Here is a 13,944-nt window from a genome sequence, read left to right as displayed (position 1 = left end):
CTAAGAATATCTTGTGAAAGATCACATAAGTACTAAAGGTACATATAACTTAGCTTAGAATACTCTGAGTTCTACTGAACCAGCTGTTGTAGCTCCTAGGGCCTAGCACACCCTAAACTACAACTCTAGCAAGGGATCAGTAGGCAAACATATAGTGTAGGTAAGTGCACCACTTACACCTCACTAGAAAAGCATGTCTACCCAGGGAGAATCTACTGAGACTCCCCTGGTCAGTGTTGACCCTCCACAGGTCACTTCAAGATATGCAGCTCTCAGTTTTCAGGAGATGAGACAAATCTGTGTCTCCAGGAAACTGAAGCAGGGGTCTAACCCCACCATTCCCTTTCTGATAGGTCTCTTAGAGACATATGATGCCAGAAAACTTTCTCAGTTACATGAGAACATGCCAGCCTTAGAGGGAACCTCTGGGGATCCAGACCTCCCCAACACTGATTCAGCAGTTGAGGAGGAGGATCAAGAGGTACTCTCTGGGGATGAGGTAGACAAAGGTCTTGAGGTAGTCAGAAGGCTAACCAGGGCCAACTTAGACTTGCTTGGGCTAGGATCTGGGGGACCCCCAGTACTGACCCTAAGTAGGCCTAACCTTGGAGTTAGGAGAGATAGATCTCTTTCTAGGGACTCCATTAGATCTCTGCACTCTAATGCCTCTTCTCAGGGGAGAAGGAATCCTCCACAGAGGAGATTTACTTCCCCTCAGAGAAGGGAGCATGAGGCTAGGATGAGACAAGCTGAACTGAGGATTGAAAGGGAAGAAATTGCCCTGGCCAAAGAGAAGCTTGCCCTGGCAAGAGAGCAGCAGATGAGTGGGCTAGCTCCCACTGGTGGCAGCAATCTCCCAAGAGATAGAGAGAAGGGTTTAGATACTAAACACCTGACTAAAATAGTGCCCCCCTTTAAGCAAGGGGATGATATCCAGAAATGGATGGCTGCTCTGGAGAGGGCCTGCACTGTGCAGGGCATTCCCCAGAGTCAGTGGGCAGCTATACTGTGGCTCTCCTTTGATGGTAAAGGTAGAGATAAGCTCCTCACTACAAGAGTGGAGGATGCTAACAATTACCAGGTCCTGAAGAATACACTGGTTGATGGGTTTGGTTTAACCACTGAGCAGTACAGGTTGCTGTTCAGAGACACCCAGAAAACTCAGTCTCAGGACTGGTCTGACTTTGTTGATTGTGCCACTAAGGCTTTGGAAGGCTGGCTACTGGGTAGCAAGGTTACTGACTTCACAGGATTATATAATCTTATTATGAGAGAGCAAGTCTTAAATAATTGTCAGAACCAGTTATTACACCAGCACCTGGTAGACTCTGATCTGACCTCTCCACAAGAATTGGGTAAGAGGGCAGACAAATGGGTCAGAACCAGGATTAGGCCCAAGAACCAAGGTGGTGACCAGAAAAAGGAATCAACCAAGCCTCAAGAGAAGGGTGGGAATAAATCTACAGATCAAACCACATCAGGGCCCCAAAAATCCTCTGAGGGGGGTGGGTCCCAGAATCCTTCCAACAACCAGAAGAAACCTTATTGTTATCCCTGTAAACAGGTGGGTCATTTAAAAACTGACAGCAGTTGCCCAAAGAATAACAATAAGGAAAACATACCCCCAAGTAACATTCCCAAACCTCCTGTTACTACTAGTAGTAATCCCCCAGGTGGTGGGAGTGCCCCCAAGAATTTGGGTGCATTTACTTTGGGAGTTCCTGGGGACTCTGGCCTAACCAGGTCCCCAAACTTAGATACTCTTGTCTGTGAGACTGGCATGGGGTTTGCCAACTTCACAACTTGTCCCAACACTTTGGGCAAGTACAGACAGGAGCCCCTCATCAATGGTATAAAAGTTGAGGCCTATAGAGATACAGGGGCTAGCATCACTATGGTGACTGAGAGTCTAGTCCCCTCAAGGCAACTTTTACCTGGTGCCACATACCAGGTGACCAATATTGATGGAGTGCAGAGAGATCATCCCATGGCAGTGGTCCATCTCAGCTGGGGAGGTGTCACTGGCCACAAGAGAGTGGCAGTGTCACCAAACTTGCCTGTAGATTGCCTACTGGGGAATGATTTAGAGCTCTCAGCCTGGGCTGAAGTTGAGCAAGAAACCCATTCTAAAATGGTAAACATCCATGGTAAGGTTAGTGGGGCAGTGATAGCCACAGCCCCAGTCCAAGATATCCTCCCTGAACAGGTCAGGAGGGTTGTGCCAGTCACAACCCAATCTCAGACAACTTCCTTCCCAGAACAGGTTGTCAAGGCTGTCATGGTAACAGCCCACACCCAAACTGAGCCCCCTCCTGAAAAGGTTGGGAGAGTTGTGATGGCCACAGCTCAAACTCAGACAGATGATAGTGTTGTGAAGCCTGAAACTATGGATCACTCCACTCAGACAGAGAGTATTGAGGAGGAAGAGAAATCTCCCTCCCACCAGACTTTAGGCAAGGATCAGCCTCCTCAGGGAACTGATCTGACCCCTTGTGAAGAAACTGCCACAGAGGTAGTCAGGCCTAGCCTGGCAGAACCCCTGATGTCAGTGGACCCTTCCAAGGTGGGACCCAGTCTGGAGCAGGTAACCTGCCCCTCTCTACCCTGCCTCAGTCAGCCCAGGGCTGTAGAGGTCAGGGAGGCCAGTGTTGGACCCCAAAGGGCCCCCTGTCCAAAAGAATTCCCCAATCAGCAGATTAAGGGCACTGAAGCTAGTAATCCTAGCCAAGTGAAAATAACACATACTCCTGAGGGATCCCCCTTAAAATTAGTTAGGGACCTCCCACAGATGGACACTGTTGGGCACAGCCAAACTTGGGACCTGAGGGCCCCAAACCTGACCTGTCCCTCCAGTAAGCCAAACAGAGGGACCCAACCTCCAGCTGTAGGTAGCCAGAGGTTGACCCTGAGAGCCCAAAACAACTCAGTCTTGGAAAGAAAGGCCTCTATGGTGGAAAGTGATTGGAGGAAGCTGAGCCCAAAATTAGTGGAGCCTCACTTCAGTACTCCATTTCAGCACCAGCCTTTTACTTTGCCAAAACACACCACAGGTAGAGATTCCCTATGGTGGAGACCCTCAGACACCCTTAGGGTGAGGGATTGCTTAGTGGACCATGAGATAGGGGGTAACCATGCCAGTGCTGGTCCTTCCTTATATGGCCACTCAGGCAATATAGGCTTACCTGGCAAGGCTAGCCTTATCTCCTTTCGTTTGGGGGGGGGGTTATGTAGGAAGGTAGATCCCTGACTATGGTTGCCCCCAACTTTTTGCCTGGTGTTTTGCTGGTTTTCTGACTTAGTTGACCTGGGACCCTGCTATTCAGGGCCCCAGGCCTACTGCTCTCTCTGTAAAATGGATTCCATGTACCTTAGGTACATATCTAAATTGGATACTGAGTCACCTTATCAGTCCCTGTACAGTGTACCTTAGGTACCCAGGGCATAGGTGTACCCAGGGCCTACCAGGGGCTGCAGCATGTATTATGCCACCCCTGGCTGGCCATCCAAATCTGACACAACTGGCTGCTTGACAGCTGGGGCAAGGTGGTGTAATCACCCTTTGCTTTAGATATAGTATACCTATATCTAACCCTAAAATGGACACACAGATCTCCTATCAGTCACTCCTATGGCAGGCCTTAACAATCCTGAAGGCAGAGTGCTTGGAATCGTGTGAGATGGTGCTCTGGCATGAGCTGAGCCTGTCTGCGGCTTTCGGGATCCATCCCTTAGCCGTTTCCATGATATCGCATACCATATACTCTTAAGTGCATTATAATCCTCGCGGTTATATGCCAACTCTGGTATCGCTTTATCAAAACATGTCGAGTAAGGTGTCATACGAATTGGAATACTAACCCCTCGCCAATTCTGGCGACGGGGTTAGCATTCCACCCTTCTAGAGGGACACGACATGTATGTAACCCCTAACCCCGGTTAAAGTCAGACAGAGCCTTAGCATCCACAAAATGGATGCTGCCACCGAGACACAAGTCTGCCCTCCTGCTGCTGGGAGTCCTCCCAGAGCAGGAGATAAGGACAAAGGGTTTCCTGCCAGGGGCGGTGCCAGCACCGTCCCAGACAGGGTTTTGTGTATTGTAGGTAGGCAGGGCTTTAGAGGAAGGTGACTGCACGTGGCACCCCGGTGCTCACTGTGCATAGGCTGGCTGGAACCAGTTCCAGGGTCACTCCAGACCCTGTGCTGGGGAAAAGCCCGCCAAGGAAGTGGGTGTAACCACCCCCCTCCTAGTCCCACCCATAGGGCAGGACTTAGTCGCGTGCTAGCCCCTTTTTACAGGATAAAGGTAGAGACTGGCCCCCTTCCAAATCAGATCATCTTTGAATCCTGAAACTACTTTCTGCGAAAGGAACTCAAGACTTCTTCCTAAGATTTCTCCCTTGTGACTAAGGAGTAGTCACCCTGCACCCGCAGGCACCATCTAAGAACACTACGGTCTGCTGCAAGTCCTTCCTCCGGAATCCGACTGCCCAGCTCGACGAGAACCGGCTTCCCTGGCACCTCTGACCTCTACCTGCATCATCAGTCACGCTGAGATTCGTGGGTGTGACGAGACCTCGAGGGACCGGCCATCTTCAAGACTGCATGACTTCTTTCCAGCAAGCCCGCCGAGTGAATTCCTGGTGAGTGCTTTGGGGTCCGAGAAGCCCCCACCCTGAGCAGCTCCAGCACCGAAGAGCAGCCCTCCAGCATCTCCACGATCTGCGTGGGGCCCTTCTGCTTTTTGCTGCCCACCGCGTTGTTTGGCTACTAGCCCGCTGGCTTGTGGCCTTCCTGACGACGCCCGACGACATTTCTGCTGCTGGTCTGGTTGCTCCAGACCGGCCCTTGCTTCCCTCCATCGGAGAAGTACCCTGGACCCTCCTGGTCCACCCAAGACGCCATTTTAGGTCCACCGCGTGGGCCTTGCATTTGCCAAGACTTGTTGCCCAATCCTGGGTCCAGCGACGTCGACAGCAAGAACCTTCGTGGGACAGCTCGCACCTCCATCCTGGTCGCCGACAACGCCTCCTGGTCCGAGAGACTGCAGAGCCCAGCAGCGCCCACTCACCTGACTGCGGTGACTTCGCCCGGTGCCATCCTGGTGCCCACTTAATCACTGGCTAGTGATTCAAGAACTTGGTCCCCTCTGCTTTCAGGTTTTCTTCTTCCTTGATCCAGGCTTGGATCCATCGAACTTTTCTTCACTGGTCGCCTGCCAGCAACTTCTTCCTTCCAGGCTCCTGGTCCGGCAACGAGATCCCCGACGTCTTTTCAGACCTATGCAGCTGCAGCCCCTGGGCTAGGTAACTTCGGCACTTCGGTGTCCCAGCATAGCCTCACTATCCTAGGGTCAGGATCCACTGTCGTTTTCTTCCTACCAGGTCAGGTTCGCCCGTGAACACTAACTTTGCCTTTACTAGCCTCCATAGACTTTGTCCCGCACCCCGCGTGAGAGTGCACACTCTGTACCCGAGTCCCCTGGGCCTCCTAGTAGTAATCTAACGATTCCCTAGTCAAGTCCTAGCGATTCCAAAGCCTATTAGAACTGTTACTTACCTGCTAGTAATTCGCATTCCACTTTTAAAGTATATGGTTTTTCGTGCCCCTCGGGCATTTGTGTATAACGTGCTAACTTAAGTATTTTCGTAAGAGTTTTGTTGTGTGCCTAGCACCCTGTCCTCATAAAGAGTACAGGGTTGTTGTGATCCTAATAAATACACTGTTTATTTTCATAACACTTGTGTGGTGTCCTTTCACTGGGTGTTCAAGGGGTAATGTGATGGTAAAACAGCTGGCTTAACACGCCCTCTAGAGTCTTAGCCTTAGACTGCTCGTATCCATGCTACTAGGATAGCTGGTCTATAAGGTTGACTTACAACCAATCATCAATAAGGGTTGTTTGGACTGATATATAGTGATCACTAGAATAGTGAACACTGCACATCAGGCCAACTTCTCACAAACCTCACTCCTCATAATACCACTCAGTGCCACATAATTACACTGCATTCAATGCAACATACACTCCAAATACCACTCAGTGCCACATAATTACACTGCACTCAATGCAACATACACTCCAAATACCACTCAGTGCCACATAATTACACTATCCATCGCCCCTCACTCTATTGCCCTCCCTCCATCTATCGCCCTCCCTCCATCTATCGCACTCCCTCCATCTATCGCACTCCCTCCATCTATCGCACTCCCTCCATCTATCGCACTCCCTCTATCTATCGCACTCCCTCTATCTATCGCATCACCACAGCATCACTCGGGGTCACCACAGCATCACTCGGGGTCACCACAGCATCACTCGGGGTCACCACAGCATCATTCGGGGTCACCACAGCATCACTCGGGGTCACCACAGCATCACTCGGGGTCACCACAGCATCACTCAGGGTCACCACAGCATCACTCTGCGCTACCACAGCATCACTGAACGCCACAGCATCACTCGTCGCCACCACAACATCACTCGTCGCCACCACAACATCACTCAGTGCCACCACAACATCACTCAGTGCCACCACAACATCACTCAGTGCCACCACAGCATCAATCTGTGCAACCATTCAACAACAACTGGTTCAAATATGTTCTCACAATGTTTCAAGCTTCATTACAAATGTCACAAAAAGATGTTAATATTTCACTTCTGTTCTTGGATTTGTGTCACAATAAAATACACTGGACATAATCCTCACAAAAGTTATTTACAAAAGTTTAAGCTATTGCCATTATAAATTACAATAACTTTTATTTAAGTATTAATTATTTAAAAAAAATAAAAGCCATTGTTATTTGTAATATCAATACATCTGAGTCACGTAAATACAACACATATTGCATTACAAATGCTATAGGTGTCACATTTGCGAAAGTTATAACTATTGGCATTGCAAATGACAAAGCTATTAATTTAGCTATTTTCAAAACTAACACATAAATAAAAAATGTGTCATTTACAATACCAATACCTCAAAGTTTCCTAATGCGAGACCTATTGCATTGCAAATGCTTGTTGAGGAAGTAGTTGAGGGCTCGCAGACCTAGGATATGGCGTAGACCCTTTTCCGAGATCAGAAAGTAGAGGAAATAACCACAGCCTACTTCTGGAGCCAGAACCCTCTCTATGGCTCCCTTGGCCAAGAGAGTCATGACTCCCTACTGAAGCGAAGTCAGGGGATCCTCCATCAGCCAGTCGTAAGTTGGACGCATGGAGGGAGGGGTTGCATCGAAGAGGAGGGAGTAGCACTTTTTTGGACTATCTGCAGGACCACTTGTCCGAGGTGATGCTATGCCAGTGGTAAAGGGGATGGCTGATCTGGCCACCCTGATCTTGAATGGTCGGACTACAAAGGTTTGGAGGCTGAGGTTGCAGGGTGGGTGGTGGACTGGTCCAACCTCTGCCCGCCATGCCCACGACTGCACAGAGTTGGTTGAACTTGCAGTATTGTCACTGGGGTATGGCTTCTGTGACTGAAAGCCCCTTCCGTATCTGCGAAAATCAGGCGGGGACACCCTATCTGGTTGAGGACTTTTGTCTTTTTAGGGATGACATGACCTTTGATGGCACCCATCTCTTTGGAGACAAAGCAGACATGGCGCTGGAGCGCTTTAAGGACTCACGGGCTGTGGTCAAGTCCTTGGGCATTAACCAGACGTGGCATCGAATAGCCATCATTGATGAAACCGCTCTGCCCAGCCAGTTGATCATGTTGAGACCACAACAAATGGCAAACGTTGCTGCATCTTCCCATCTGACACTGCTTGGGAGAGGATAGCCTGGGCCTCCTCCGGGTCTTGTGGCAGCACTTGTGCAACTATTCCCCACAAAGTGTGGGGATAAAGGCCCAATAAGCATGCAGTGGTCGTTCAACACAATGTAAGGTTAGCAGAAAAAACGTTTTATCCCAACTATCCAGCCTCTTCGATTCCCTATCTGGGGGGGCGCGGAAGGTAACACGCCGTGGGAGTGAGGCGTGGACCACCCAGCTATCAGTGGTAGGGTGGTTGGGAGGAAATGTGAGTTACCTGGTGCAGGCAATGGCAGCAGGTAATTGTCCTATTCACAGGAGCCCCTGTACTGGGCTTGGACAAGGTTCCTCGAAGGAACTCAGTGAAAGGCAGCAGGGGCTCCAAGGAGAAGACGCCAGGCTGCAGCACCTCTGTCAAGATATTAGTCTCGAATGGCACGGAAGGGTGCTGAAGGCCCAGGACCTCAGCTGCCCTTGGCACCACCATATCCTATGACGCTCCCTCCTCTGTAGCCATGTTAGGAGGAAAAGCAGGCCAGAATCTGGAGAGATATCCAGTCTGCTGGCCCCACCCCATTCCTCATACCAGTCCACTTCTTGATCAGGCTGGTCTTGAAAAAGGGTCCAGCAACTCCTCCCAATCTTCCACCATTTCTAGTCCTCAAGAATAGGGCTGAGGAAACTAACTAGAACCTAAGGGTTCTGTTGGCGCAGTTAGGCACCAATCCGGCTCGTCTGGGATAAGAATAGGGCTGGCACCGCCAGTTGGCTTCGAGACCACTGCCGGGGAAGGTCACAGTGGTACGACCAGCGTCGGTCCAGATCCATCGCCAGATCGACTGGTGGGGTGTGGGAGATATGGGGTCATCAGAGCTACCGGCGTGGAACCTTAATGGAGACCCCTGTGAGCCTCTGGGTCCTGAAGGTGCAGCAGTATGGTATGGCCAGCCAAATAGGAGGCACATGGAATCATACAATTTTTTTATCTGGGCAGGGGTTATTCCAGCTCCCGGGAAGGCTGTCAAGCGTGGACCCGATCCAGGAGCAGATTATGAAGAGGCCTTAAAATGCCAAGACTCCATCAGCTGACGGACAGAGAGAAGTCTAAGCACGCTTCTACTTCTTGTGCTTCTTGCATGACCGACTGAAGGACAGAGCGAGAGGACAGACCTAGGACTCTCAGAACGGTGCTCGGACCTTCCTCTCAACCAGGACCTTAAAGGAGACCTCCAGGGAGAACAAAGCAGTGCAGAGTGCGAGGCCGCACACAGCTTTAGGAACTGCGCTCTCAATGCTTTCAGAGTCATGGCCCAGCAGTCGGCGCAAAGTTGTGGCCGCACTACAGGCACCAAAGACAACGCAGGTGCGGGTCCGTAACAGACATGGTGCTGTGACAGGAACTGTACGGCCTGAAACCAGAAGTTTTTCTGGACATGAGGAAAAACACAACAAAAAAGGGTCAACACAATGTAAAAAAAAAAAAGCCTGTCAAAAAGAGACAGAGGGTGGCTCTCTTCACGGATCTGCAGTGGCTGGCACGAAGAAAAAAAAACAGACGTCAGTGCTCCATGTTGGTGGCTATATATGTGATGCGGACGTCACAGTGGCACAGATGCCACCAATATTATGTGGAGCCGGCCGATGCTATCTACCGGCATGCAAAGGTATTGCTCAAAGAAAATTCTTCCAGTTCAGGTCTAACGCCTGAGAAATTCAAAGGTAAGGAATCTGCAGCTAGATGTCTATAGGATCACCTGCATCAACCTTTCATTGATTGAAGGAAGAAATGCTTTCAAAGCCAACTGGATTCCCAGAGCTCTAAGTTGATGTCAAGCCAGGATCCACCGGAGACCAGCATCCTCTGATCTTAACCTCTCCCAGGTGGCCACCCCAGCCAAGCATCGGTCACTAAATTCAGCTCTGGTTGGTGAAGGGAGAGGGGTCTGCTGCTGACCCAATTTCAGTTGGTCAGCCACAAATGCAGGTCTTTTGCAAGATCTGGACTAGGTCAGAAAGAGCTCTTGATGCTGCATATGCCAATGGGCATGCGTCACTAGAAGAGTGCAGGTGGCCATGAGTCAACACCCTCACAGTCAGTCTGACCGAAATCCAGGCTAGAGGCTGAAACATCCAATACCCCAGACCTCCTGTTCAGGAGAATAGGCCCAAAACTGTACTGCGTCCAGAACAGCTCAGTTGAACTGGAGCATCTGAGCGAGTTAAGTGTGACTTTAGGACCCCAGTGAATGAAAGCGGTCCACTGTAGTCTGGAGGTGGCAGACAACTGCCTGGGGCCAGTATAGGCAGTTGTTGAGGTGGGAGACTGGAAACCTTGACCTCCGCAGATGTGATGCAACCACCACCATCAACTTGGCTAACAACCGAATGGCACTGGTAAGGCCAAAAGAGAATACATTAAACTGATAAAGCTCTGGGCCCACCGTGAACCGTAACACCTGTGGGCAACGTTATAATCCAGTCTCCAGGATCGAGGACCCACAGAACCTCAGCCATCGTGAGGATTTTGAACTCTTTCAGCAAGAAGTTCAGAAGGTGCAGGTCTAGGCCAGAACAGAGGCCTGCGTCCTTTTTTGGCATGAGAAAGTAGCAAGAATAGCAACCACAACTTACTTCTCGTACTGGCAACCTCTCAACAGCTTCTTTCAACAGAAAAGCCAGCATTTCCTGACGGAGCAATGAGAGATGGCCCTCCATCAGCGGGTTGTGCAAAGGCGGCATGAGTGGTGGTTGGGGAGGGGATCTGCCAGATGGCCCTCCATCAGCCGGTTGTGGAAAAGCAGCATAAATGGTGGTGGTGGTTGGGGAGGGGACGATGACTTGCAAAAACCACTTGTCCGATGTGGACTGCTAATGGGGCAGGTGATGGAGAATCCTTCCTCCCAATTCTGATACAAGAGCAAATTAAAGGGGTTTGGAGGCTGTAGCTGCCCAGGGGTCAAAGTGGTTCTATGTCGTCTGTAGTAACCGCGCCCACTGAAGGACCAGGAAGCCTGAGGGTCTTGGAGGTGGGGTGGAAAAGGACACAGTTGGTTGCCCTTACTGTAGTCGCCGAAATGACAAAGATAGACTGGGGTTGGCGGGGCCATGGATAGGCCCAAAAACCGGACTGTAGCTCTGCTTTCTTTGAAGCATCCCAGCGTCTGCCTTTTTGTCAACAAGCATTGGCATTGCCAATAGGTCTCGCTTTTGGGCCCTTATAAGTAGTTATGCAGCATAATTTCCTTGTTGCAACAACATAAAATGTTGCATGCATAAACACTTAGATGGTCCCAAAAGCGAGCCCTATTGGCTATTTGCAATGCAATAAGTCTTGCATTTAGGCAACTTTAAGCTGTTGGCATAGTAAATGACAATGCCTTTTCAATTTATTGTAAAAGTAAAATTTTTTGAAAGTTATTGTCATTTACAATGCCATTATGTTCAATTTAAGTAAATGGGAGACCTATAGCATTGCAAATGATTGTTATTTATTATGTGTAGCCTGGCGTTGCGTGTGTGAGTGGCGCTGCGTGTGTGAGTGGCGTTGCGTGTGTGGCGTTGCGTGTGTGAGTGGCGTTGCGTGTGTGAGTGGCGTTGCGTGAGTGGCGTTGCGTGAGTGGCGTTGCGTGAGTGGCGTTGCGTGTGTGAGTGGCGTTGCGTGTGTGAGTGGCGTTGCGTGTGTGAGTGGCGTTGCGTGTGTGAGTGGCGTTGCGTGTGTGAGTGGCGCTGCGTGTGTGAGTGGCGCTGCGTGTGTCAGTGGCGTTGCGTGTGTCAGTGGCGTTGCGTGTGAGTGGCGTTGCGTGTGTGGCGTTGCGTGTGTGAGTGGCGTTGCGTGAGTGAGTGGCGTTGCGTGGGTGAGTGGCGTTGCGTGAGTGAGTGGCGTTGCGTGAGTGGCGCTGCGTGTGTGAGTGGCGTTGCGTGTGTGAGTGGCGTTGCGTGTGTGAGTGGCGTTGCGTGGATGAGTGGGGTTGCGTGGATGAGTGGGGTTGCGTGGATGAGTGGGGTTGCGTGGATGAGTGGGGTTGCGTGGATGAGTGGGGTTGCGTGGATGAGTTGCGTTGCGTGTGAGTGGTGTTGCTTGGGTGAGTGGCGTTGCGTGGGTGAGTGTGGTGTTGCGTGTCTGTAAGTGTTGCTGTGTGGGTGAAAGTGGCACAGAGCCTTTGATGTGGCCTGGCGCAGGAGAAATGCTGCTGCTGCTGCTAATTAAATACAAGAGCGGCCGGGAAACACAAGTACGGCCGGCCACATAATTAGGGGAGGAGAAGCCGCACAGCACACGCTGGGAGAAGCCCTTTGATGTGCTGTGCGGCCGCGATGCGCGCTCTGTGCTGGGGGAGGGCCATTAGCCTGAACTCGCGGCAAGATCAAACGAAGGGTGGGAGGGACATTGAGGAACAGATGGCCATGAAAGTGTATGGGCCAAAAGCGCGTGCCTGTGGCCACGTGCACTCGAAGAAAACGCCACGAAAAAATGCGGTGGTTTGACAATCAGTTCGAGCACTTGAATTCTCGCCATTTCCCATTCCTTCGGAATGGTAAAGGACGAGACCTAAAAAGGCAAGAGCCATCAATGGGCATGGCCATGAAGAAAGCCTGGACAACCCTCAGATAAGCCAGTGTGTCTCAACCAGGCATGGCGTCTCAGTGCAATCGGTGACACAATCACACGGCCTAGCAAGTCTGTCATGTCCAGTGTACATCTAATGGTGAACTTTACAGCATCTCACCTGTCAAAGCTTTGGCCAGTATGGCTCAGGCCCAGAGACCATGAGCAGTACGTGGCCAACCCAACCCCACAGTGTGGATGTATTGCCCCACAAGACAAATGGTGTTCGCTGACCGCAGGCTATGCTGGGTGGGGGTGGGAACATCCTCTTGCCAAAGGTATCAAGCCTTCTGGATTCCCAAGGTAAGGAACCCACCAGGGTTAACATGAGAGGTAGAGGCTTGGATCACCAAGTGAGGGGTGAGGTGCTGGGATCCCCAGGAGCTGGGTAAATGGCAATTGTCCAATGCACAGAAACCCCTGCGAAGGGCGTGGACCAGGCCCCAAGAAGCAGGATGCCCTTTCTGGGAAGAGCAGACTTAACTGGTGTAAAGGAGTAAGCAGGACATCATATGTAAGGGCATCATTGAATGGAAGGGTTCGGAGGGGGGCAACAGGTTCATCTGAAAAGACTGAGGGTAGCTGAAGGTCCAGGACCTCAACCACCCTCACGAGAGACGCAAGAGACTCCCTCCTCCATAGCATGATAGGAGGGACTAAGCCAGTAACTGGTAAGGTGTCCAAACCACTGGCATCCACCCGTTTCTCATACCAGTTGTCCTCCGGTTCTTCAAGGGGATGATGATATCAGAAGGGTTCTTATACCCCTCCAAGTCGTCTCCCTTTCCAATACTAACAAGAAAAAAAAGTAAAGCCTCCAAATTGTGATTTATGGCGCGGAAACACTCTTAGGTCTTGGGAGTCATGGTCCTGCTTCAAGAACCACATAAAAAACTAAGAGTGGGTCTGTCACAGACGTCTACCTGTGACAGGCACCACAGGGTTTGAAACCTGTCTTTTTATGGAACATCCCTAGCCCAGGAGAAACAATTATAAAAATACTGAAGGGGGGGGAGTTAGTCAAAATTTGACTGGGGGTAGCTCTTTCCAGATTTGGCACAAAAAGAACAGATGTCAGTGCACTGGGGTGGCACCATGCACATCGCTTCCAGTTCAGATGATGCCAAGCCAAATACCATCACCTACCGGCACGCAGGGGTACTGCTCAAGATCCTCCAGATCTAGTCTGATGCTTGGGATAATTCTAATGACTTAAGGAGCCAAACCACTATGTTAAGGTCCTGGGGACTGGGAGCCTGACCTTGCTGTGTTTGAGTGAAAAGGTCTACTCCACTGGAGAGCTTCGTGTACAGAACAATGGACATCTCTAGCAGTATGAAGAAACATGGTTGTCTGGCTCATATCAGAGCTTCCAGATTGCTGTATGTTTGCCTCAGCCTCCTGCCCACGTATGGAATCAGTGGAAAGGAGACAAAGCATAGGCAAAGATCCCAGACTGATTCATCAACAGAGTATTGCTCATGGACTGACAGCGTGAACTTCGTCAGAGACGTTTTGGCTTTTGACATTTTCTGCTGCAGCCAATACATCTATGCCTGGGGTGCCCCACC

This window comes from Lissotriton helveticus, chromosome 4_1 (assembly GCF_964261635.1).
Source record: "Lissotriton helveticus chromosome 4_1, aLisHel1.1, whole genome shotgun sequence".
In the NCBI taxonomy this organism is placed as follows: Eukaryota; Metazoa; Chordata; class Amphibia; order Caudata; family Salamandridae; genus Lissotriton; species Lissotriton helveticus.
This window is presented reverse-complemented; position numbering follows the sequence as displayed.